The 27,331-nt window shown below is 42.0% G+C and overlaps 2 pseudogenes; both read left to right on the top strand.

Annotated features, from left to right (window-relative positions):
• The first annotated feature begins 13,687 nt into the window (after nucleotides 1-13,687).
• Nucleotides 13,688-14,951, top strand: LOC145468584 (uncharacterized; annotated as a pseudogene).
• A 1,098-nt stretch (nucleotides 14,952-16,049) lies between these two features.
• Nucleotides 16,050-19,330, top strand: LOC145468635 (uncharacterized; annotated as a pseudogene).
• The last annotated feature ends 8,001 nt before the right edge of the window (nucleotides 19,331-27,331 follow it).

The following is a 27,331-nucleotide window of genomic DNA, read 5'->3' as shown; positions in this document are numbered from 1 at the left end:
TTTGTAATAGATTCCGACTAGTGAAACGACTATGCTGCCAACAGCAAGCCATTGGGTGGTGCTGAGGCCGCTGCTCTTTGGGCTTTCGCCTTCTGTTGTCGGGGCTGGATCGGGGGCCGGTGTGGTGGCTTTCGCCTTGTTGCTTGCCCAATAAGCCTCTGCTGCTTTGTTCTGTTCTTCCAGTGCCAGCCGCTTTTTTTCAGCTGTAGCTTTGCCAGCAGCCACACGCTCGGGATTTTTTACTCGCTGCGTGGTTGAAGTTGGAGTTGTCGCTAGCTGTGTGATATCGACGGCAGGTGCTGTATGGGTCTCGCCCTGAGGTGCGCTCTCGGATTGTTCGGTAGACATTCTGAAACAAATGTGTATGCTGATATAATAATGATTAGAAATTATTCACGATTTGTCTGCAATTCCTCAGCAGTTGTTGAGGATTGCTGTGGAATTTCTTCCAATTTTACTTCGGCCTTTCTCTCCAAATGTGAGTTAAAATCAACATGTTTTGTGGTGATCAGCGCCGCGTTGGCCGCAGCAAGAAACCGGCCGCAATTCAAAGCAAGGTTGCCGGCCAAATTGGAGAGCTCTTTGTTTATGATGTAGTCGTTTCTGAGTTCTTTTTGGTAAGCGTCGATGTCTTTGATGTTGACAGTCATTCCGACCGCTTTAGATACAAGAAAAATAAAGCTGTCGATCAGGCTTTCTGTTGTCCTTGAGCCCACGTATGTCTCGTAACGTTTGGTGTATTTCTCAACATCTTTGTCGCTCAGGCGCTTCACCTGCTCGTGGGTTAACTGCACTCCCATGGCCGCTTTGGCTTTGCCTGTAGACACCAGAACGGCCAGCTGCTCGCGAAGAGCGGGAATGTCAGGTCCGGGGGCGGTTGGCAGTATACCTCCAGCTGGCCCACTCGACTCGGGCTCGGTTTGAAGAAGGTTCATAACTTCTGCTAACGCGGCCTCTTCTTCAGCCATTGTTCAAGGCTATATACACCTTTCATTTTTTTATTCAAAATAACTTTACCCAGTAGGGGTGGCGAAGCGAGAACACAAGATAAGAGAACTTTCGCTCTTTCAGCTTTGAAAACAGACCTTTGTACTCATCCTGGGAGAGTTCGCCGGCGTAATCATCGAAGATCCCTTTCGTGGTCTTGGCCGAGGGGGTGTTAAAGAGAACGATCGCCGCCACGTTCTCCCAGAAGGAAGCTGTTATGCCGGTCATCTTCTGGGTCAGCACCCAAACGCTGATGCCCATATGCCGGGCAGAAAAGGCGAGATTCACCAGCTCGCCTGTACGCCCTATCACATCTTTGGAGACTACGCAGTCGTCGAGGATTATGAGCGTGTTGGTGCCCTTGAAAAGCCATCTCACGAGCTTCAACCACTTTTCCACGTCGTGCTGCTCGCATACTATCACATCCATTCTTGGATCATTTTCACCAATTCGGTAGTAGGTCTTGTTGTGCGCGAATGTCGGGCAGATGAGCACTATGTAGTCGAACTTGAAGGGGAAAGGGCCGTAGATCTGGTCCACCACAAACCTTGATTTGCCTGAATTCGTCGGCCCCACAATGAGAGCGTTGAAGGGTATCTTGCTTGGGTCCATGTTAATATTTAAAACTGTACAGATTCCAGCTGTCTGTCCATAATGTTGCACTGGGAGTCGGAGATTACGAATACATGGCATTTCACGTCGCCTGAGCCTTCGGCTTTATGCTCAATTTCCAGCTGGACCCCGTCTGTACTGTTCGCAATCCACTTGCCACTTCCGTGCATCGACTGATCCGCCATGGTGCGCATGTCGATCACAAGCCCGAACTTATCATCGGTGTAAAACTTTGTCACATTCATGTGCTCGGTTTTATTTTTCTCTTTCACAAAGAAGCGGCTGGCCTCTTCCCACATGTCCTTGCCTTCGATGCCGTCGTTGAAAATCATGTTGGGCGAGCCGTTGACCGTGACGTTGACTTTCGTCAGATCCGGGAAGATGAATTTTTCTGAATCTCTGCCGCCCGCAGTATACGGCTCTACAAACAGGAGGAGGAGGGCTTTTAGTGACCTTCTTTGGGCGTTGACTTTGATGTCGATCCTCGTGTCAGTGTCTTTTTTGAAAGACACCTCTTTGTCATGCATCACGTGGTCGTAAGTGAACTCTTTGCCGCTGGAGTAAACGCTGTGTGCCTCGTCTGCCAGAGTCTTACTGCGGATAATTTCGTACTCGAGCTGGATGTTGGTCAGCTGGTATTTCAGCTGGGTTGTGTCGGAGCCTCTGACCACATGTATAGCTTCAGCAAGTTTTACATCAAACGTGAGGTCGTTGTAAAGGGCCTTGGGGTAGAAAACGCCTTGGTTGGTTAAAATCTGATGGTCTAGCCTGATCCGGTACTTCCTTCCGTATACCTCGTTCAGCTTGTTTTCAGCGTCGACGCCCGAGGTTTTCTTGTCTCCCGCGCCTGAGCGGATCTTGCATAGATCCTCGCTCTGAATCCCTTCGCGGAGCATGCCGTCTCGCTTTTCCTGCGAAAGGAAACGGTCTTCGAAAGTTTTGTAGATGTCATACCCAACCGTGTCTTGCAGGATAGTGCCTGCAAACTTCACGACCAGCCTGTCAACGAGCGCCCGCGTGACGTTCTGGACAAGGAAGTTGTTGGCGTGCCCTCCAGAAATGTCGATGTCAAAGCGAAGCGCTAGCGAGCCCGGCACCAGAACCTCGTTCTCGTTCAGCTTGGGCACGGAAACATACAGCTTATCCCCGGGGTTGGCTTCGGAGCGGTAAAAGGTGATTCGCTTGACAGCGCGCTCGGCCTGCATGGCGTGTAATGTCTTTTCGTTGTACGTTGGGCGAAGGTTCTCTGGCACTGCCATTGTATAATACGCCGGCGATTATTTTCTAATTTAAAAATAACACGATTGGAACATATTGGTATGGCGGAAGGCGGTGGCGAATTTGGTTACGAAGACCCGGACCTTGACAATCGGTTTGACCAAGATGATGACGATTATGAGGAACAAGAGGTTGAGAGAGCCCAACCTTTTCAGCCAGGCGCGGCATCCACTCCCTACCAACCTGGCGCCCCCTACCACGTGGGTGAACAAACGGAAATGCGTATTATGCAGCACGAGCAGTCCAGCCTGCCTGACACTTCTTATGCCGAGACATCATTTATTGGAGAAGATATCCCTTTGCTTGAACCAGATTCGGAACGGAAAAGTGTTTCAGACCGGTTAAAAGCAGTATTCCCCAAATTTTCCACTGAAAAATTTGCAGTTATGAAAGGCACCACCGGAAAAAACAAGGGTAAAATTGTTGCAATAGGTAAGAAAGGCGGTGAGTACAAGATTATGAAAAATGACTGGACAGGCTTCACGAAAAAATTTTTAGACACCTTCAAAGACGAACTTGGACCGAATGCTGCAGATATCATAGCCGAAGACTGCGACACCCTCAGAGAACAATGCCAAAGACTGATAGAAGCTGAAAACCAACTACAACAGGCGGAAACACTCTCTTTGCAAAGAGAAGAAGAAAAGAAAGAAGCGGAAGTCCCGAGACGTAAAATCGAGCAAACTAATGCTCAGATTGATGCCATTCAGGATAAACATGGGTCGAATCTTGAAAGTGAAGCAGAGCTGCGTAGGCTCAAACAACTGAAAAAGAACTATCAAACCGATCTTGAAAACAAGAAAAAAGAATTGGACTCGCTTACAAAAAAAGCGAGAAACATAGAAAAAGAACAATCCAAGGTTGACAGCCTCAGGACCAGGATCGATGCAAAAGAAAGTGAAACAAACGCCACGGAAGAGAGGCTAAACCAAACAAAACCATTGGACGACCTGAAAGAGCAGGAAAGCGAGCTGCAGCGCCAAAAAGAGGAAGACCAGGCAATCATTCAAGATGAGAATGCCTCGCCCTCCGACAAAGAAGCCGCAGAAGGCAGAGTGGCAGAAAGAAAGGAGGAGATCGCGCGTTTGCAAACTCAAATTGCGGAAAGGGAAAGGGGGCGGCCTCTCTTGGAAAGGGTCAAAGAGATCTTCCAAAAAAAATGGTGTGACGTTGACCGCTGTTCTTCTTGCTGCGGGTGTCACAATTGGGTCTGCCATCGGGGCCCTCACCAGAGGCTTGAAAGCCACCAGCAAGGCTTTGGGGGAAGGCCTACAAGATATTGGCGCGAAACTCGCTTCTCTGCTACCCGGGCTGATTGGCTCGATTGTGAGCTTTCTATTCAAAGCTGCGGACCAAGTCGTCGGGTTTCTGGCCGAACACACCTGGCTGCTTATTCTTGCCTTGGTGGCCTTTTTATTCGAAGAATATTTTAAGAAGCAGCGTTAACTTTACCGCCAAGCCATGAACAGCAAAGCCGATAATCCAACTACACCGATAATGACAGCTGTTTTGTTTACTTCATGTTGCGGTGTTTTATCTGGAGCCTCGGGCTCTATTTTTTGCGCCGTTGGTTGTGCTTGTTGAGTTTTGGTCGAAGCTGATTTTTTTGATTCGGCTGTTGCGGCTTTGTGTATCGGGTTGGAAGGATGGGTGTTGGGCGGGTTAATTTTTGACGGGCCGCCTGCCATGAGTTTGAGCGCAGCTTTTTTTGTCTCCGGGTTTACCTCGTTGTTCACCCCAAGTTTCATCCCGGAGACCGCCTGTTTCAGCTTGTTGTTGTAACCGATTGTGCTTTCGGTGTTTATTATCATTTGCGCGAGCATAAGCCAGGCCATGGGGGCAACAGCAAGATTGAGCCTGACCTTCGCTTGATCCACCTCGAGCTGGTACCTTTGCACGCTCTCGGCCAGGTCGGGCTGTCTGATCGCGTCTTCCATCAGCACCAGGAACTCGCTCTGGGCTTCTTTCGCCCGGCCACCAGAACCGAGAATGCTGCTGCGTACGTTGACTTGCGATCCAAGAATGCAGTAAACGAAAGCCTCGATTGACTGGTTGATTCTCGACAAGCCCGCCTGCGTCAAACCTGATGCTGTGTTTGGCGCGAACCAGTCCGATTGGGTATCAGAAGCGGCACCCGGCTCGATGTAATAAATCAAGTCCCCTTTTATAGCTTTCCCGCCTTCATCGCTGAATTTGTTCCATCCCGGGTATTTATAGTCAGTTTTAGTCGCGCCTGACGCGTACACGTAAATGCTTCCCAGACCGTGGCTTTCCCCGTGCGTGTAGCGGAAATCACTCGAGGGATCTATACCGAACTCGTTGCATAGCCTTTTGTACGAAGCAACGTCATAATGATTATTGAATTGGTTGAAAGGCGGGTCTCCGGGCAAAGCGCTCATGCTCTGAATACCTCCTAGCTGGTACAAAATGCACCTGACCGTGAAATACAAGTGGAAGGTGTAAAAAGCTCTTATCTGCGGGGGGAGATTCATCTCGTTGTCAAAGATTTCGCGAGAAACGCCACACCCTTGTGTCGCGCAGAAAACCGCGAAGTTCAGCTGTTGCGGCCAATATTTCATGTCAGGCCGTCCTAACCAGTGTTTTGATTCGGCTCCAGAAGTGTGCCTCAGTTTGGTTTTTTTGAAATATTTCTCTGAATTTTGTCGTGAAATATTGGTCAGGCGTGACGTAGATTTTGATTTCGGCGTTGAATGTTTTCTTAAAGCTTGGCGCTTTTCCGTCGAAAGGTTCCGCAGGAATGGGTAAGGAAACTTTTGAACCAAGTGGCGACAATTGGTAAGGAAAACCCCCGCTGTCTCCCAAACCAAGCGCTTTTTTCATTTCCGCACTCCAATACCGCCTGTCTGAACCGAAGACGCTTTGAAACGATCCTTCGCTTTCTTTAAAAAACACCTCCGCGGTTGCGTTGTTTTTCTCGTCGATTCTTTCTTGTGAAACGAACCGGCTTTTGTCCGCTTTTAGAAAGTGGTTTAAAAAATTTGTCCACACCTTTTCCTTTGCGATTGCCGCTTTTTTCAAAAACTCAGGATCTTTCCACAAATTCGCCATCTTATTTGAACACAATTTTGTTTGTTAAATATAAAAGGGTTGTTCTCACTATTGTCACACAAGAGAACGGGCAGACAATATATTTTGAAGAACCCATACCGAAAGTGCATTTCATGAAACTCATATCTTGTAGTTTATTCAACAGCTGGGACACTTTGAAAAAAGAAGGTTCAGCCACCTTGGGAGATAAAGACAAAGATATAGCTTCGTCAATCAGTAAAATAATGCCAGGGCATTATAGTTTAGAAAGAATGGCAAAAGAAATAAAAGGTCTGTTCGACAAATATGGCTATAAACATTTGGAAACAGAAATAAATCAACCTGTTGGACAGCTTGTAATCAGAAATTTTGGGGCTGGGGCAAAACCGATTGAACTTGATCGCGATTTAGCCAATTTGCTTGGTATTGGGCGAAAGTTGAAGGCTATAACATTCGTAAAAAGGCTTACATCTACAACGACATATTTTATTCATTGTGATTTGATCGACACAGAAAAGAATCTGTTCAATGGCAAAAAGACAGATGTCTTAGCCCTGTTTGATATAAAAGGGAAGCCTTTTGAAAAGGTAAGCTACCAGGGTTCTCCGCAACAGGTTTTGCGAGACTGTTCTACAGACGATTTTATAAATAGCATCACCATTAGCGTCAAATATGAAAATGGCGAACTCTTTGATTTTAAGGGCTTCCCGCTTCTTTTTGAATTAGAGTTAAATTAAATTTCTTTATATACCCAATGTCTTCTGCAAATCTGTTACCTCCAAGCGCGTCGCCTGCCGAGCCTCTCTATCCACTACTGGCGGCGCCTTCTGAAAATTTCCGCTTGCAGAAGATCAACGAGATTTCCAACACTCTGGCCCATAAGGTCGGCCACTATCGCCTCGTTGCTAAAAAATACAAACGAGCGAGAAAATTCGTTAATTGGAGTGCTGCTGGCTCTAGTGTTCTCTCGGCAGCGTTTTCCAGCGCTAGTTTTGGCTCCGCTATTGCTGTGGTTGGCCTGCCGGCAACAGTTCCTCTTGGCGCAGTTGGGGGGTGTTTCGCTCTCGTTTCTTCGGGACTGATAATCGCCCGCAAAAAACTTGAGTCGAAAATAAAGAAACATCAAGAGATTACCACGCTCGCCGTTGCCAAGCGGGATACAATCAACAGATTGCTCTCCAATGCTTTGAATAATAACGAAGTGTCTTCCCACGAGTTTGACACTATCCTTTCCGAGTTTCAACAGTATAACCTTCTGAAAGATCAGGTCCGAGCGAAGATGGTTCGCCAACCGTCAAAGAGAAAGCTTACCGATGTTGATGTCAAGAAAATGGAGAATGACATCCGCGGCAAACTTGAAACCGAACTGATAAAAAAAATAACAGCACCCCCCGCTTCGAACTGACTTTTAGAAACGGCCGGTTTTATTTGCATATTATAAAAACATGATTGCCTGCTTCCACTTGGTTGCGTTTCTTGTGAATGAATATTTCACACTTGAGTTGCAAAAAGATGCTCGCGATATTACGCGCCAGGTCGTTGCTGCTATGCTTGATGCTGACGAGGTTTTTTGACTAGGGAACGTCCACTTTTTTCGCTAACGCTCCCTGCCAAAAAGGAACCACTCGTGCCAATTATATCCATCCCATGAGCATACTTTCAAAAAACTCTTGTACTCAGGGCTGGCTTCTATGAGAGGTATTAACTCCATCGGCGGGCTTAGAGATGCTTTATGAAGAGCTCCCTCCCTTTCGAAACAGGGGAAACAACAGCCCTCGAAATAACAGTACGGATATTCAAGGCAAATTATCATTGGTGCAATCTGCTGCCTGTATTGGCAGAAAGGCAGTTTTGAAATATGCTCCTGGACCTTGTTCCAACCCATTTCCTTTTTTTCCCTTCTTTTTATTTCGATATACTCCTTGTAGATTATCTCACGAAGCTCTGGAGGGAGGTTTTGGATGCCCTCGGAAAGGTGACAGTCGATTGTTTGCAGAACGTCGGACGAATATCTTGCGGCAGCCATGTCGGCGTATATACTGTGCAGTTCTTCCAGTCTTTCTTCAAACCTTTGGGTAACTGAAGCCATAGTGACTTATTGTATAACGGAAGGTTTTATTTCTCTAATTGGTTGACATCAGCTCGAGCACAACAAGTTCAAAAGTTTTCCTTGCTTTTTTGCGCTTGCGGATAAGCCGCTGTTTTAGCGCGCTCCTGCCACATGGAATGCATAGACGGTAATCACACAAAAGCCCGACTCCGCAGCCTCTACACGGCGCTGGCATTTTCATTCCTTTCATTAGTTGGTATTTGTGCTGCCTGCAATACGCGCCGACACAGCTCTTTCCGCAGCTTTCTTTCCGGCCCCGCATCAGCCACGCACACTTGTTTGTTGCTCGAAGCATCGCTTAGGTTCGGGCGGTATAACAGCGGGCTCGTTTGTTTCTAATTGGAATAACTCCCGGTTTCTCAATTCCTAAGTAGCATAGGGGGAAGTCGACAAATAATGTTTCGAAGAGGGACCCAGCGTTTAGCTGTTTTGCAGCCCCCCAGGTTCAACCGAACCGAGCTTGTGAGGTTCGGACTTAAAGCTGGGGGCTGCAAAACAGCTAAACGCTCCTCCCTCTTCGAAACGCTATTTGTCGACTTCCCCCTATACTACTCGATGTACCGAACATCTGGGAAATTAACCCCCATACTCAGCGCTGTAGAAGCAATGGCAACACGCTTCACCGGCTCCATTCTTTTAAAATGAAAGTAGTAGCCTCTCTTTGTACTCTTTATGTGAAAGGGAATGGAATATGCCAATGAGGCAATGGATCCGTTTCCTTGATGTGCTTGCATTTTTCTCTCTAGGCTTTTTCTCTAAGTTTCCCCGTGGACCGGGTAGTCAAGCGTCAACGCCTAGACGGATTCCAGATTTGTTCAACTCGTACTTCGCGTCTGTATTCTCTGTTCCTTCAGAGGTCTGGGGGCATCCAGCACGGCCATCGCCTTTAGATGAGCCCCTATTTGTTGACTTACAGATCTCAGTCACAGAGGTTTTGGCCTATTTAAGGCAGCTGGATGTAAATAAGGCAACGAGTCCTGACGGAATCCCTTCCCGTCTATTAAAAGAAACCGCTGAACAGATCGCACCATCTCTCACGAAGCTGTTCAACAAATCCCTGCGGCTAGGAGTGGTTCCTTCAGACTGGAAGCTCGCAAACTTGGTCCCAATCTTCAAGACAGGGAAACGTGAGCTCGTTGAGAACTATCGCCCAATCTCCCTTCTCCCTGTTATCTCAAAGGTACTTGAGCGCTGCGTATTAGCGGAACTGAAAGATCACTTACATCACAAGATAAGCCTCTTCCAACATGGCTTCTTAGCTGGCAGGTCCTGCGTTACTCAACTAACCAGCGTTCTTGACTACATAGGGGCGCAGCTCGACGCTGGGAGGCAGACGGACGTTATTTATCTCGATATGAGTAAGGCGTTTGACAAAGTCGATCATGCCAAATTGCTTGATAAGCTTTGCCAATTTGGAATCGCCGGCTCACTGCACGATTGGTTCAAATCATACTTACATGATCGCAAACAACGTGTGACAGTCCTTGGCGCCACATCTGAACAGCTATCAGTCACTTCCGGTGTACCTCAAGGGTCCTTGCTAGGCCCGATGCTGTTCTTGCTATTTGTTAACGATCTCCCTGACACTGTTTCGTCTTCTACAGCCGCATGCTATGCAGATGACACTAAAGTTCTTAGAACGATCAACTCTGCCACTGACTGTGCTGCATTGCAAGCAGATCTCAACAGTCTGGTTGACTGGTCCGAGTCATCCGGTCTTTTATTCAACAAGAAAAAGTGTAAATGCCAGCGAATAGCTAGAAAGAAAAGTCCACAGGCATTTCAGTATTCAATCAATGGCGCTGTCTTGGAAACCTGTGAATCTGAAAAGGATCTTGGTGTGTGGGTCTCGAGCGACCTTTCCTGGGACAAGCAAATCTATGAGCAATGCACCAAAGCAAATAAGCTTCCTGGCTTTGTCCGGCGGGCGTCGAAGAGTATACAATCTATGAGGACACGCCGAACATTGTTCCTGTCTATCGTCCGTGGCCAACTTGGCTACGCCTCCCAAGTATGGTCTCCCCAGGCAGTAGGCCTGCTGAAGCAAGTGGAAGCTGTTCAGCGACGCGCGACAAAATATATCCTGAGGCTCCCTTTTCGCTGTGACGTTCCATACAAGACCAGGCTTCTGATGACCAACTTAATTCCACTATCCTTCTGGCACGAGTATTTGGACATTGTTTTCTTTTACAAAGCTGTAAATAATTTAATATATGTAAATAGTGATGCTCTACCGGTTGCTAGGCAACCGGTCAGAATAACAAGATATTCTAGCAATAGCTGTGTCACTTATATACCTAAGAAATGCCGTACTCTTTCCTATCAACGCTCGTTTTTTGTCCGATGTGCTAGAATCTGGAACGTTTTGCCTGAAAGTCTTAAGGAACACAATCAAACACCCCTTGCTTTTAAGAGATCCTTACTAAAATATTATACAAATGCAGTAGATATTTTTGATCAAGAAGATATAAGGACGTGGCGGACAATTTGCCCAAAGTGCAATACCGCTAAGACCTTAACGCGCCCACCGCATTGCTGCTTTTAAGCTCCCTATACTAGATTCAGATTTATATAGATTGTATAATTTTGTCTGTTAATTATATCTAAGGGGGCCGCTGTAATTGGCTAAGCTGTAGCGGCTCCCCTGGCCATTTTGTTTTGTTTTGCTGTCTGGTTTTTTTTTTTTTTTTTTTTTTTTTTGCTTCCTCTTCTTTTTCTTTTTCTTTATGTGTAATAGTACGCCGAAGCTTAATAAATAAATAAATAAAAAACACACTTGCGTTAGAATACATGGTGTCAGAAAATACACTTGTTTTTGGTGTGTCCTTGCTGTACTCCTCTATCAATTCTACCAGCCAATCCAATTGCTAGTACATGTCAGTTCGTGTCCCTTTGTTTATTGAAAACCGCAGATTGCATCTGTTTGGGCTGACAAACAACTAGATGGGGTCTTTCATAGTGAGATCATCCATGGCAGTTCTTTCTGTCTCCTTATCTGAAGCTCCACTACAGTCAGTGCCAAAACTGGAGTCCCTACAAGTAACAAAATTCATCAGATACTAGTGCATTGACTACAGTTTACAGAGGTTAAACGACGCAGGGAAAGCACTCCCACCGGTCTTCCCTTACGTTCATTTGATAACAAAGTTGCACCAACAGTCCACCAACTTCACAATATTTTTTAGAGACCTATTAAAGTAAGTTATGTCATATGTTGAGTAATTAATTTGTTTTTTCCCAAAACTAACTTGCACAACTGCTTTATTTCCGAACTGATCAGTACAGTGATACAATCTTGGTTATCAAGAACCAATTTTAAATATACGTAAATAAAGTACCTACGATCATTTAAATTTATGGTAATGCATGATAAAAATATGCTCATACAATCTTTACTATATGAAACGATACTAAGTAACCTTTAATATGAAAAGAGATATTCTTTCCTTACCTTCTTTGCTCATCGATCGAAGAATGGACAGTTTTCCCTAGGCACCACGGAACACCTGAACAGGCTTAGAGGCTTGGCTATGCTTGCTCCTGACGAAAACAAATAATCTATTGAAAACAATGAGCGTCCATTATCAAAACGTATCCAGCTGAATACTAAAATCGTCCGGGAGTACTCCGAGAATATTTGGGTTGGGGATGTGCGGCCCGCTTCCGAAAACCCTTACCCTATTTATGACCAAAATCAGCGATATTCCCTACCCTATTTATGACCTGACCAAAAATTCGAAACTCTATTTATGACCAGACCCTTAAATCAAAACCCTGTTTCAGACCTGCGTTATAATTATTTCCCTAGTTCAGACCAATCTTAAATTACCATAAATATAATTTGTGAAGGGCTTTTGTTAATGATGATGAAAAAGTGACTTTTTCTTAAAAACATAACCATATCAAGGCTAGAGTGCAAAGACCATACCCTATTTATGACCAAAATGGCCAAAATCAGCTAAAATCGATCCCCTATTTATGACCAAAACAGCTGAAAAACCATAGACCCTTTTCATAAATGGCTGCCAATTTAAAATTCTTTTGTATGCATTTAAATTAGCCTCACTAAACTCGTTTGGGAGTAAAAATTCTTTTGAATTAGCGACTCAAAAACGAGGCTAGTCAGGCTAATTTTAATACTCACAAAAGAATTTATAATTGGCAGCCATTTATGAAAAGGATATCTACCTTTTGGGGCCGCACATACCTATATAGCCCAGATAAGGGAGTACCCCCGCCCGGGTAAAAGCGCTGCAGAAAGCAAATATCGAATCTTGCCATTTCCCCGTCCAAGCTTCCACCATGTGAGATTCGTCAACTAAGATCGCCGACACAGCTCGATGGAGTTCGCTGTCTTCTCGCAACGCTGCAAGAAACGGCTTCTCCAACGCTGCCTCTGCAGAGCTGTAAATAAATTGCGGCCAATTATTTCGCACCAAATTGACTTTGTCAGACAGCAATTCCATTGCGGTGAAGTTCAGCGACAACATCTCTGAAATTTGGTCGTCGATGATGCTTTTCAACGGCGAAATAACAATTAATGATGCAGGTTCTCGAACGTCAAGGAAGACTTTTTTTCAGAGCGCGAGATGAAAAAGGCATTGTGTGACACATTGACGCGAGCGGCGTTGTCTGGACTCTTATCGACAACGGCAAATTAGCCAATCAGATTGCGAGATTAGTAGCAATTGTGGTAAAAAGCCTGTTGGGAAAACGGCCAACACATCTCTCACGTGAAGTAACTCGCTTACAGCTGTTTCTTGCTCCGGTTTGAGAACAACTTCGCGATCTTCACGAAGAATATTCAGGCGCGATAACGCTTTCGACAGAGCTTTCTCGACCATTTTCTTGTTTCGCGCCAAAGATCTGCATTGTAATGAGTGTTGTTCCTTGGAGCCGTCACTATTACCGAAAATTTTGGTTGACGTGTTGGCTTTCTGATCTAATGGGAATGGCCAGTACCCCAGCATACTGGACTAACAAAAAATGCCGGTCATCCGTCTAGGCGGTTTCTCAGTTGTCTCTCCTCCAGGCTCTTAGCGGCTTCGCCGCTCGTTTTCGCGGCTTTGCCATTATCAAAACGTATGCAGCTTAATACTGAATACTTTGCCGCTTTGTTAGCACGCTCAAATTGCTTAAACCGCCAAGCTACCGAGGCTAACTAACTATTTCACACAACACAGTGGCGTTACCAAATTCTAATATCAAATTAAAATAACTAAAAGTCTTCAAATACATAAGGTCGAAGACAACCAAGAAATAAATCTTTGCATAAGTTCCAGGGAGCAGTTTCAATTTTTTGTCGTCGTTGAATAGATTGCATGAGAGTAAAAATGATCTGTAAACATGCACACCTTTTTTTTAATAGCAGCTGCTCCCTTTTCTTACAGAATACTGTTTCCTGCAGATTGCATACAATAGTCATTGATATGTTTAAATACGCACCTCATTTTTGTTGGTGTGTTTTTGCATGCCTCGTTTCTCTGGTGTGTTCGCACGCCATCTTCCCACTATGTGTTTGAACTTGATACTGCTTTTTAAAATCGTACCTTTTACGGAGACATACAGTAAAGTCCCAAGTTTTTGAAAATTTCTTTCAGAAACTGTAAAGTAGGCAAGCTTTGAAGGTATGTGAACATAGCTTAAAACAAAATGGGTAACTCTCTTCTGCAGTACACGATAGTTGCTGGATTACACTGCCTTTACTTGAAAGCACGTACGAGAATGTAGGAAATGCCTTAAAGAAAGGTTTTGGAGTTCCTTGGTCTTACTTTTTTACATGGAAGCAATATATTTACCTGTTCTGAAAACACTTGTTCATCGTTTTGAGCTTATGCAAATCACTCGCCTGTGGTTTACCCAGATATATCTCTACAGATTTTACATTCCTGATTTCATACGCGTTGCAAATGATGTTGAAACTAACCCTGGGCCTAATGTAGATTCTGCTACTTGGATGTTTACACCTTGTGGTGAAGGGTCACAGACATTTTTGTGTTCCGTAACAAATCTGCCACTAGTTGTAAAACATTGTTTAAAACCTTCTAAGCCACTTGGAACACCCTCAAAACTCATTCAAATATTAGGTGATGGAAATTGTCTTTTTCGAGCATTATCTTATGCTGTAACAGGTAGACAAGTATATCATACTCAAACGAGAGCACGAATTATAAATGACATGATAGATATTGAACATTTAATTTCCTACTACCTCACATGAATAGTTCATTAGACAGTTATTTAGCCAACTCTCAGATGGCCAAAAGTAGAGTTTGGGGAACAGATATTGAAATTTTAAGTTACCTGCAAGACAATGAGGTTAAGTCCGACACGACACTTCGGTCACACTTAGTGCGACCAAAGGACACCGTCAACCCGGCTAAACAAGATGGTGTTGTCTACAGGATTCCCGGTGAGTGCGGCAAAGTCTACATCGGGGAAACAGGGAGATCTATGCAGGAGAGGATCAAAGAACACGACAGGGATATACGACTCGCCCGAACCCAGACCTCCGCCGTTTCTGAACACACCCACGAGACCGGCCACTATCCTATCTGGAATGAGGTCAAGTTTATTGATCGAGATCCTCACTGGTACACACGTAGGGTCAAGGAAGCTATTCACATAAGACTTCACCCTAACAACATCAACAGGGATAGTGGAATTGAAATTCCTGAAGCATGGATACCCACGATCAAGAAACACAACAACAAGAGAACGGTACAACAGCGGACCACTGAGGGAACAGCTACTCACCGGAACAATGGAACAATAGGATCGAAATGCACCAATCACAGCCGACCTTTGTGATATAAATGATACCGTGCAATCAGTCGACCTTATCGCCTGAAGAAGACTAGCAGTAAGCAGTCGAAAAGTCGCGATCTACATCTCAAGTGACTGCATCGTGAGACAAACGATAATACACTTTATCATCAAGTAGCTTGTGACTCACGAAATCATGACAAAATAGCAAATATGGCACATCAAAGCAAGAAAAATCTTCATTCTACAATACTAGTAACCAAAAATACAATAAATAAAAAAGCAGAAATACATGCTAATAACCAAAAGTGCTCACAGACAAAAAAACAAAGCAAAAATTCAAAAGCAAAAAACTTGTTTTTTTCCAAACTAAAAAGATGCCAGGCAGTCAAAACGCAGGTGATAGACATAAAAAGCTCCCAATGAAATTCAAAGCAATTGATAAATTGGCATTAAAAAATATGACAAAATTTCACAGATTCCCAGATCATACTATTTACCAATGTAAAATCTGCTTTGAGGCCCGGCCAAAGAAAACCAAAATTCGCAAAAATAGTAAAAAACACTCTCTAACTATGTGTGTGCCAACTGTTTAAGAGATAAGCGGTTTCCTAAAAAAATTTCAAGGGAGAATTGTATGATACCTTCTTCAGTGCCTGAGGAATTGCAAGGTGTAACACAAATAGAAGAAATGTTAATAGCCAGAGCTCTTCCAATAATGCCGGAGAGTTTTTATAAAACCTGGACGACAAAGAGGCTATTCTGGGCACTGTATCAGTTTTCCTCAAGATGTTAAAAGAGCTTGCTAAATCATTGCCTCGTTAGCCTAAAGACATTCCTTTCATTCTCGTGAAAATGACAGGAAAAGACAACTCTTGCAAAGAAGTCACTGTAAGAAGACATAACATTCAAGAGGCATTGCGTTGGCTAACCCTACATAATCCTCAATACAGCGACGTTAATATTGATCAACATGCTTTAAACTGTCTGCCTGAAAATGGTATGTCATCAGACCTTCCAACATTTGAAACAAAAAATGATGACAAAAACTTTGTCCAGGAATTAGAAAGTGATTCAGATGTTGTCTATAACAAGGACACTCAAACTAGTAGCTTTCTTCCTTTTCAACACAATGGAGAACAGGAAACAGAGGAAATTCAAGAGGAAATAGCAGGGAAAATTTTGAATCAATTGGCCATCTATTCAAAATAAACCATTCAATGAATATACGACGCCATATTTAGCTACAATGGTATTTCCAACATTATTTCCTGATGGAAAGGTGATCCAACTAATCACAGTTTAAACAGACATCTTCCTTTTTCTCAAAGAATTAACATCTTTTAAGATTTGGAGAATTCTTAAGTGGCAAGTGGGTTTATCGTTTTGCTAAACATCCACGCTTTCCCTACTGGGCACTTAATATGATTCAAAGAATTACGCACTTTACAACAAAGTTCTGTGTTCATCAAACAGAATCCAGGTGACGCTCCTGTTACAATAGAGCAATTGTGTGACATGGGATCAAATAATGCTTCAACAAATTTTATGACAAAGCTATCAAGATTTGTGGGCAGCATAACAGGTAGTAATGCTTACTGGCAAAAACGATGAAATGAATTGAAATCAATAATAAACAGCAAAGGTGCCCCAACCATCTTTTTTACCTTCTCATCAGCAGACATGCATTGGCCAGAATTGCATTCATTGTTTTCAAATAAATCATTGTAGCAACGAGGAAAGGAGACAAAATGTAATAGACAATCCACACATTGCTGATTGGTTTTTTAATCAACGCTTACAAAGTTTCATAAAGCATTGGTTGTATGGTACACTTCAGGCTGAATGGCACTGGTACAGATATGGATTCCAAGCAAGAGGTAGCATTCATTGTCATGGGACAGCTAAATTGAAGAATGATCCTGGTCTTTGTGAACTTACTGAAGTAGCATTGAAAGGATTCTTAGCTGAACAAAAATTCAAACAAGACTCTTCTGAAGAAAAACAAAAACATTTGCAGGATATTCAAAAAGGCAAAATGACAACGAAAACAATTTGGGACTATTTAGGTTAACTTCTTCTTTGACAAATAAAAAAATTGTTCAAAGTTCCTACAGGTCAAAAAGTGTCCCGGAAATTGACCTTGGGAATTTTGGCTGGTCCAGAATGCTCATTATCAAACTACTTTTACGATTGCCCAATGGAGAAATATATCTGAAGATGAATGGAAACTGCTATTGACTACGCAACCAGCACAAGCTAATAACATTGATCAATTCTACTCTGCCACTCGATTATTTTATACCAATGGGGAAGTGGCAACTTTTAATTACAGTTCCCTCTTACAACTCAAACAACCAATTGCAAAAATTAAAGCAAAACGTTCAAGTTCTCAAGCTGCCAAAATTAGTCTTCAGGAAATGTGTGGATTGGAACCAACACTACTTATTTTAACGGGTGCCCTTGGTATGCTTACAATGAACTTATGGCCATCTGTTGGTCTTTGTAATGGTTCAACAGGAACAATAATGGATATCATTTATACCACTCCTCATAAACCTCCAGATCTGCCTGTTGTTGTTATTGTTAAGTTTGACAATTATATCGGCCCCTCAATATCTGAAAACATTCCTTCTTTAGTTGCCATAGCTCCCGTGGATGTTTCTGCACAATATGGCAATTCAGTTCATGAGAGACAACAGGTACCACTTAAACTTGCATGGACCCTGAATATCCACAAGAGCCAAGGATTACCTTTACCAAAAGCTTGGGTACATATTGGAAAGTCTGAACAAACATTGGACATCACATATGTGTAGGTTTAAGTAGAGTTAACAATTGTCGTTACTTGTAGTAGAGCAAAATACTTTTGATAGACTTCAAAGTATTAGAAAATCAAACACCTTGAAATGCAGACAACAGGAGGAACAAAGATTGAATCGACTTTTTGAAATCACAAAGAAGCTTTTTAAATAACAAATTTAAATAACTGCTTGTATGTGTAATCATAAGGAATAACAAGTAATTCTTTCAAAATAATTTCCCTTTCAGGAGACCCCAGTATGAATAATTCAAGTGGTAAGTTGTTTACTATTTTTACCATTTGCTTAGTAAACAAGATAAAAATTGAACAATATTGAAAATATACTTAACCCACAATTTCGATCAAAGAGTTCCTATTTCATTCCAATAATTTAATTTTCACTCGAATTTGAGTAGCATGTGATCATACATTGTGAATGAAATACCTGGCAAGTTCTGTGCTGTAAATGTACGTTATCCTAAAATGATGCAGCACCTGTCTTGAAATTGAACATACATAAGAAGGTATCATTATAAAATCTTCAGCCAGCTAAAATTTACGATTGGAATCCACCAAGACCTCTCACACCTTGTGATATACTAATCCAGCTCACTGAAAAGATTGACACAATACTATCTACTCCCAGTATTCACTTCTTTTGATCTAATCAGTAACAACTCAATCTCAATAATTTTGTCCTTCTATTTTAGACTGACTCAGCATAGTTGGTTATTTACATAACCTGTCACCCATTAAGACAAGCCAGAACAAGCATCAATAAGTTCCTCTAAATTTCCAGACAAACTCGCAAGTACATCGTACTGTCTGCTTCTATTTTATTCGTTGGCACTGTTGAAACTGTGAATGTTCGCGGGAAAACTTTAACTAAACAAGTAGCCTTGTTTACAGATAACAGCGGTTCTCTTCGCCTGGTCTTGTGGGAACAGGACACAAGAAAAATGAAATCTGGCCTATGTTACAATTTATCACATGCTGCCATTAAAGAATGTAATGGCGCAAACTATTTAACTTTGACCAACTACAGTGCTGTAAATGAAGCCGTCAAATTAAAGATAGAACGACAGAATGATGTAACAGACAAAACGCAACAATTGAAGGTGCAATTTCCAGCAGATGGAATTAACTATGTTCAGTCATATTTAAGCTGCAGCAAGTGCCACTCAAAAGTCATGCATGTGACAAGAAAATCATCCAATGTTCCAAGTGTGGCCTAATGCAATTGAAGACCAAACGTGGCAATAAAATTATGGCCAGTATTCTTACGATCACTGGCAAAGACACAGTATCCCTAATTATATTTGACGATACTATTAAACGACTGTACACCATCAAAAGAGAACAGGATGCTGACTTTCAGAGAGAGTTTGCAGATCTTGATGATGATGACATCACTGAAGTGATCCTTACAGTTGAGGCAACAGTTGTATTTAATGACAAAAACGCCCAAATGATACAAATGACGCCTAAGGATTGCTATGCGATAAACTCTCAGTGTTAGTTATTTCAAATAAAGGGGATCAGTAATTATGTATTTTCTTGGCCTAACTTCTTTCAAAGCAAAAACAAAATGAAATGTTACCATAGCAATGACTCACCATACACCATGGTTATGATTACCAATGACAATGAACAGAAAAGAAGTTTCAAAAAAGTCTCAAAAAAAAAAAAACCTTAAAACCTGTCAAAATTTTAAACATAAATTACCTCCTCCCTGCCCCCCCCCCCCCAAAAAAAAAACCCAATAACAATCGAATTCGTTTTAGTATGAAGTCAATGAACTAAGAAAATCAATCCCGTGCTACGAAAGAACACCATTTGAAATGGGAAGGGTGCTCTTAAATCTCTTAAATAACACTTTCAGCAGAATGCGACGCAGCATTACTATCTTTCAGATACACCAGTTTTAGATCTTATTTTCCATGAATGTACATAATTATGTTGTTCGGGTTTCCTGTAGTCTGAGTTCATTGTTAATAAATTAAAAATAACAAACAAACAAACAGAACTTAGCATTGACGCAGAGCCTGAATTATAAAATTTTGCAAACCAAAGCGAATTTCCCATTGGAGGAGCGGGAAGATTTTCATGAGCGTAAATCGTGAAATGTTCTTTGTTATCTTTTCAACAACGATTAACTCACTGCTATCATGGAAAAATAGTAATGACAGAAAACACACTACATCTAAGCAATTATCTCTAAATTGGTTCGGTCAAACTTGCACCTTGTGTGCTATATTCTATTAATAGTTTAAATAGAGCTTGTTGTTGTGGTTGTTGTTGACAAAGTCTGCTGAGAAATCTAGCTGGTATGTACTTGAAAATGAGGGGGAAACTAATTTTTCCCATTTTTAACTCGCAATTTACCATAGGTAAGTTTCGAGTTGTAGTCGGTGGTCAGGTTATTTTCTTAAGACGGGTTTCAATGTAACTTAATGATTTGCAAACCAAGATACCAATTTTTCCAGCAGTGGTTTGGTGGGTACACACGAAGGGGGTTGTTTAAGCTTAACCTCCCCGCAATATGTCCCCTGATGTGGGCCGACCTTTAAGTATTTCAAAAACTTTCCATACCTACTGAGATTACTAATCCTCCTTCCCCTTCCCCTAAACTCCCCTCCCAATGCCACTCCCCCTCCGGGATCTTTAATGTTAACATTGAATTTCCTATCCTTTTTATAAACTGGTTTGTAGTCTTCGTTAGCTTTGGCCATTTCAGTACCGAAAACCAAAGAAAACCAGAGCATAAGAAGTGTTCCTCAACTTATACCATGTCAATACAAGCGTCGTAGAAGTAAGTGGCAGTATCAATGAAGTGCATGAAATCGTTTCTAACAAACCTGAAAGGAAGCGGGGAACATGCAACTTCAAGCTAAGAAGTGTTTAAATCCTAAAGCGTAACGATGGTTGAAAACTGAAATTGAATTGTGTACCCACGAAAAAAACAACCGCCGAAACTTGGCAGGGAAAAGTCACTGTGATATTGTAGAGTCTATCAAAACAAAACTATCCGCTGCGGTCTTTGCTCGATGGCAGCGAAGGGCAAAGCCTGTCATGATCAAGGTAGGAATCGAGAGAAGTGTAAACGATAATTGTAGACTTTGTTGTTGTCCGTTCAAGATTAAATTCGGAGAATTTAAACATTTCCATGCAAAACCTGTTCAAGGTCTCTAAGCGTGAAGGATTTCAAAATGGCACTTTGTCAGAAATTGGTCTAGAAATATAAAGGTCAAACACATCATCTCATCCTGTGTGCCATACCTGTGCACGTAAAATAAGAAACGCTTTTTAACTTCATAATTTCATATACTTGAGCCTGCAGAAAGTGAAGCAAGACGCGATCAAGCTGAGTCCTCAAACAAGAAAAGGACATAAAACATCAGACGACAATTGCATTGATGTGAAGTTCAGCAATAAGATTTCTGAAATTTGCTCGTCGATGATGCTCCTTAACAGCGAAATAACAATGATACTGGTTCTTGTAGACGACAATTCTTGTGTGGTGAGCGCAAACAGTTAAACGCAGTAAAAAATACATGCTTTTACCAAAGCCTGTTGGGAAAACGGTCATCACATCTCCATGAGGCAAATTGTTTACGGCTGTTTCTAGCCCGTGTTTGGCCGTTAACAATTTCGCGATAGTCGCGAAGAATATTCAGGCGCGATAACGCTTTCGACAATGCTTTCCCAATTATTTTCTGGTTACACGCTAAAGATCTGAGTTGAAATCAGTGTTGTTCCTTGGAGCTATCCCTTGGGAGATTAGCGAAAATTTGGATTGATGTGTTAGCCTTCTGATCCAATGGCAATGGCCCGTACGCCAGCGTACTGGACTAACAAAAATTGACGGTCATCCGTGCAGGCGGTTTCTCAGTTGTCTCTCTCCCAGTTGCGGACCTCGTTGGGCACTCCTTTTCTTACTGAGACCCTCGCGCGTCCCCTTATCTCTAACAGACGTGAGACCCAGACCCATTACAGGTCCGTGTTACCTACTGAAACTTTCAGTTCAAGCTGTTCATTTTTCCCTCACAAAATTAGGATGTGTGAACTGTTTCTCACCTAACATTGCCTTAGCAACAGCATTCTTGGACCCATTTTACCTAAATTTCTTTTCTACGAATCGAATCTCTTTTTCTAAAACTCGTTTTCAGTCCTGTTTTGTTTTTTCGTTTGTGAGCCTGGATGGGAGGAGGGGTGCCCTATGTACCTCAAAGGGATGGGGGCCTATAAAAGACACCATGGGTCACTTGTCAAGGGAGGGGGGCCTAAAAAAGACACCATGAGTCACTTGTCAAGGGAGGGGGGTGGACTGTAGTAGAGACCATGGGTCACTTGCCAAGGGATGAGGGGGGGGGGGGGGCTATAAAATAAACCGTTGGTATCTGGATAAGGGTAGGGGGCTATAGGAAGAGACAGTAGTCTCAAGTTATTCTAGTGGGTCCCTTATATGTATAATAGTTTTGACCACTTCCCTAATGGCAATAAAATTTTTGTGGGGTGTAGAGCGTTTAAAAATTGTTTACTTTAATGATAATACATGTCGATCACGACGTCACAGAACTTCAAAATGACGTCACAGATTTCAAACTGTCCTCCATCTTGGGTCCGCCAGCTTGGATTTCAAACATTTATAAAGTACAAAAAAAAAAAAAAAAAATACATCTCCATTTCTAATTCAAACCATATAGACCATATAGATTACAAGAAATGATTGCATGATTGATTCATAGATTTATAGATGGATAGATTGAATTTTCAATGATAAGTTTTCAGTCATTGACTTTCCCAGGTTACTGGTCGTCTTTAATCAAAGGCCTCGTGAAAATAGTATTACAATGAATGCACGCCTTGGATAGTGCTCCAGTCATTGAATTACAGTCCTCGTTCACTTCTTCGGCATCTTCATCACTTTAACAAATATATTCTATATTGCTGTGCGTCTGTTCAGTAAAATACATCACAGATGACGTCAAAATGTGGTAAGGGCTAGAACAAAAAAGCGGCACACGAACCGTTAGGAGAGTGTGTCAATGATGTTCTTTCCATAGTTTGACGTCATCTGTGATCTATTATTGAACAGACGCATGCCAACGTAGAATCGATTTTTTTTTTATAAAACAAAGAAACGAAACTGAAAATTTAAGGACTTCATCTATACGTCTGTCCTCCAATAGATCATGCGTAAGAACGAATCAAAACGCGAGAACAATACGACATATAATATAAAACGTTAGAAAACAGTCCTAAGAAAATACGCGCGTTGACTGGTTAAAAATCGTGTTTCTATAACTCGATGGAAAAACAGAACTAGCACGAGCTGTTGACGCAATGATGGCGCGAGCAAAGGAAATTTACACTTTGACAATCAAATTTAAGAAGTTGTTTTCCTTTTTTTTCGTCGCGGTGTTTTCCAAGAGAAATACGAAACATGTTCTCCGTGTTTCTATCGAGTTATAGAAATACTCGTGAAAGTTTGGGAGAACTCGAAAAGACTGTGGAAACACTCGCCTGCGGCTCATGTTTCCACAGCATTTCTCGTTCTTCCAAACTTCCACTCGAGTTTCTATAACTCGATAGAAACACGGTCTATGTTTTCTATTTCTTAACTGGTGATGTCTGGGACTATACAAATGGTTTTAATATCACACATAATTAATAACCAGTGCAATACAATACAAGCTCCATTGTCATCTCAAAACTTCCATATGCAGATTTATTATTTATTGCACTAAATCGCATCTTTTAAAACAAAACAACCAATCAGATCTCAAGATACGTTTAAAGTAATCAATAAAATTTTAGGAAAATGAAAGGCAAAAAGCCATTGTGTGGAGAATTTTGGAATTACTATTGCCAAAACTTTGTTGTTATTGTAGTTTTTTTCCAAAAAAATTAACGAATTTAATTAATTACAGTTTCTGAATGACGATTATGAGCTCGTTCAGGCAGAAGACCTACTTTAATGGAAGTTTCCAACTTTCAGTCGGTACCTATTTTGACGAATATTTTGGCGATTTTTCTTCAACATCTGCTCAAGATCCGTATGATACCGAGTCCAGTAAAACTTAAACAAACGAAAACCACACAACAACAAATTCAGAGCCATCTCAAGAAGGTAGATGTTTCCAGGTTTGCGGTAGTTTCCAACGAAGCAACAAAAGAGCTAAACTCTGTCGCTGCGAATAAACATAGTCAAAATACACCCCACTGTACAAAGCTGTGAATGAACGAACGTCTTACGAAGCCGGTGCAGGTCCCGCCATCTTTGAAATATCTTGAAACAAATGGCGCCGCAAGAACTTGACAAGGTCCTGAGTGTTGAGTCCTACGCCGAGGTCACAAAAAGAAAAGGAGATGACAACGACCTGGACTCCCTTAAAATTATGCCATTAAACGGTGTTTAAAAGAAAAAAACGTACTATCCACTGGGAATCGTGCACTCGAGGGAGTTTCACAACTCAAAAGAAATCGATCGCAGAATTACACAGGATGCATCTTCAAATTCCTTCTCCAAAGACAATGAAAGTCTCAGCCTCAACCACAAAAGAAAGGAAGGCCTTCCATCATTGATCCAGGCGACGAGAACTGAACTTTTGTACCTGAAGTAGACTATTTTCGTTCTAATTTCAGAACTGCTTGTTTCTTTGTCATGCTCGAATGAGTTTTCGTCACATGACATCGTTTTGCATACTAAATGAGAAACGTGAAGGCGTTTCCGGTTCCGCTTTTTTTAACAAACCGGCTACGGGGACCAAAAATCTAAAATTTTAAAACGCGATAAAATCGTGCGATTTCAAAATGGATCTAATAAAGTGGCAATTGAACTTCGTGTCGTGCAATTTTGGTCTGAAATCATACTTGTGATTTCAAATCACTCGTATGATTTCAGACCAAATTGCACTCCACTCAGTTCAATTACCATTATTTATTACAATAATCACACACAATATCAGCGAAGATAAATTGACAAGAAATAATCGCTTCCGTACGAGAAGTTTCTACAGGATATATATGAAATTATAATTCTGCTATAATACTTGCTACAGGAATAATGATAACGAAATTCTCAAAAACTCATCTCGATGATAATTCAAACATAAAGGCCTATGTTTAGACCTAAGACGCTAGAAATTGAAAACAGAAGCAAACTAAATCTTCAACCAAAAGCGACACTACTATATAACGTAGCCCCAGTATCGCAGATTTGCCATTGCATTGCACGGCTAAAGTGACCAATCACTTTCAAAGGACCTGACTGATAACACCATTGACTTAAAATAAGCACTTACTGCCTGGCCCCAAGGGAAACAGTGAGTTTTGTTTCCCAGAGACTCGCAATGTTGAGGGTCGAGGGGAAACAAAACTCACTGTTTGCCGAGGGGCCAGTCATTAAGTGTTTTTGTTACACCTCCCGACTCAAAAATAGAAATATCTGCGAAAAAGTGATTCGTTTGGCGCCTACGGTGACTGTCTTGCAGTAAGAGCGGCAGTCAAACTGAGCTGTCCTACCGAAACGACCCGTTTTTCTCACGATGGAGTCACTTTTAAGATGTAGATCGCGACGTTTCGATAAGGTCAATTGTTGCGTGTCGCTATTTGTAGTACCTTGGTTCGCTGCTATTGGTGCATTTCGATCCTCATTATTATTCCGACTTTGTGACGCTGTTCCCTGATAGGTCCGTATTCTAACTGACTGGCTGTTGTGCTTTCTGATTGTAGGTATCCATGCTTCTGGAATTTCGATTCCACTATCTCTATTGATGTTATTTGGATGGAGTCTTCTATGGATAGCTTCCTTGACCCTTCGTGTGTACCAGTGAGGGTCACAATCAATAAATAAACTTGACTTCGTTTCAAATGAGCAAATGCCCCGTCTCGTTGGCGTGTTCTGAAATTGCGGAGGTTTGTGTACGAGCAAGCCGTATGTCTCTGACATGTTTCTTTATCCTCTCTCGCATAGCTCTCTCTGTTTCTCCGATATACACTTTGCCGCATTCGCAAGGAATCTTATAAATAACGCCGTCTTGTTTTGTGGGTTCAAGGGCGTCTTTAGGTCGCACTAAGTAGGACCTAAGAGATGCGTCAGATTTAAAGACAGTGCCTACGCCTTGTTGTTGTAGCCAGCGGCGAAGAACCTCTGATACACTTTTGATATAGGGTAAAACCGCAGCTGATTTAAATTACTGTGTGGGTTCTTGGTTAGCTGTTGCTCTTGTTGTTTTCGTGAGCTTCTGTACAAATGAGGAAGGGTATCCATCAGAAACAAGTACTGATGACAAGTGTTTCTTTTCTTCCGCGATAGCTGAAGGCTTCGTTATGAGGTGATTAGCACGATTATAAAGGCATTTCACAACACCACGTTTCACTAACTGAGGATGGTGTGAGTCGTAAGCTAGGTATTGGTCAGTGTGTGTGGGTTTCCTTTATACAGTGGTAGTGAGAAGACCGTTTGCGTCTCCTGTAACTGACGTGTCGAGAAAGGGAATGATGTTATTTCTCTCGATTTCCATGGTAAAACGAATAGTTGGTTGTTGACTATTCAGATGATGTAGAAAGCCGTCGACATTGTTTCGATCTAAGATTGTAAAAGTGTCATTGACATATCGTTTCCAGATCTGAGGTTTGCAATGCGCAGTAGTTATCGCCCGTTTCTCAAATTCTTCCATATAAAGGTTAGCTATAACCGCGGAGACAGGGCTCCCCATGGCTGCTCCGTCTTGCTGTTCATAAATCGATCCATTATGTTGGAAATATGTTGATCTCAAAACGAAATCTAAGAGGTCGGCAATTTGTGTAGGCGTAAGGTTCGTGCGGTCGGGAGGACCGGGATCATTTTCTCGTTTTCGTAATGCGACTTGTACGGCACCCTCGATTAGCACATTAGTGAACAGTGATTCTACGTCAAGGTGCTACAAATAGCGACGCGCAACAATTGACCTCATCGCCTAATGAAGACTAGCAGTATAGCAGTCAAAACGTCGCGATCTACATCTTAAAAGTGACTCCATCGTAAGACAAACGAGTGAAAATTCATCTATCCTATCTTACACCACGATAAATAATGTACACATCTTTAATGAAACAGTCTTTTTCTTCGCATCTAACAAAAATAAAGACAATACTTAAGTTGCTTTGCCTTCTTCTAATGCTTAACTCGAGAATTCTGGATTTTATTCGACGAGGAACAGCATATTTTGTTGTAAATGACGCAACTATTTTCCTACCATTTTCGGCGAGTGGCCAAACGCAGGCGACCTATTTTTGGCGCCAAATTAAAAGCTTGAAGACACAAAATGCTCAAAATTTCCCCTTTGTTAATCTGATATGTTTTTGCCGAATTATAAATCGATTTTCTTGAATAATGAATTCCTTCTAAAATAGAAACGTTGCCTGATTTGACATCAGGTCTACTGGCAAACAAATTTGGCGCCGTTTCAAGATGCACGACCTGATCACGTGCAAGTCGAAAGTTCAGGTTGTTGTTTCCCTAGGGAGTTAGTGACTTTTTATTCGCTCTAGGGAGTTAGTGAGTCTTGACCCACGGTACGTGACACGTTCTCCTCCAATCGGAAAACGTATTTGAGTTGGAAGGTATAACAAAATACTATTCACTTGACTCTGAATTATAATTTCGTACTAGAAAGTGGAAATGCTACTTAGGCCTATCAAAAATTGGTTATTTTCAACAGCTTTGTTAAAATCACAAGTAA

The sequence above is a fragment of the Orbicella franksi genome, chromosome 14, assembly GCF_964199315.1.
Source record: "Orbicella franksi chromosome 14, jaOrbFran1.1, whole genome shotgun sequence".
NCBI classification, from domain to species: Eukaryota; Metazoa; Cnidaria; class Anthozoa; order Scleractinia; family Merulinidae; genus Orbicella; species Orbicella franksi.
Note: the sequence above shows the minus strand (reverse complement) of the source record. Positions and strands in the feature narration are given on the sequence as shown.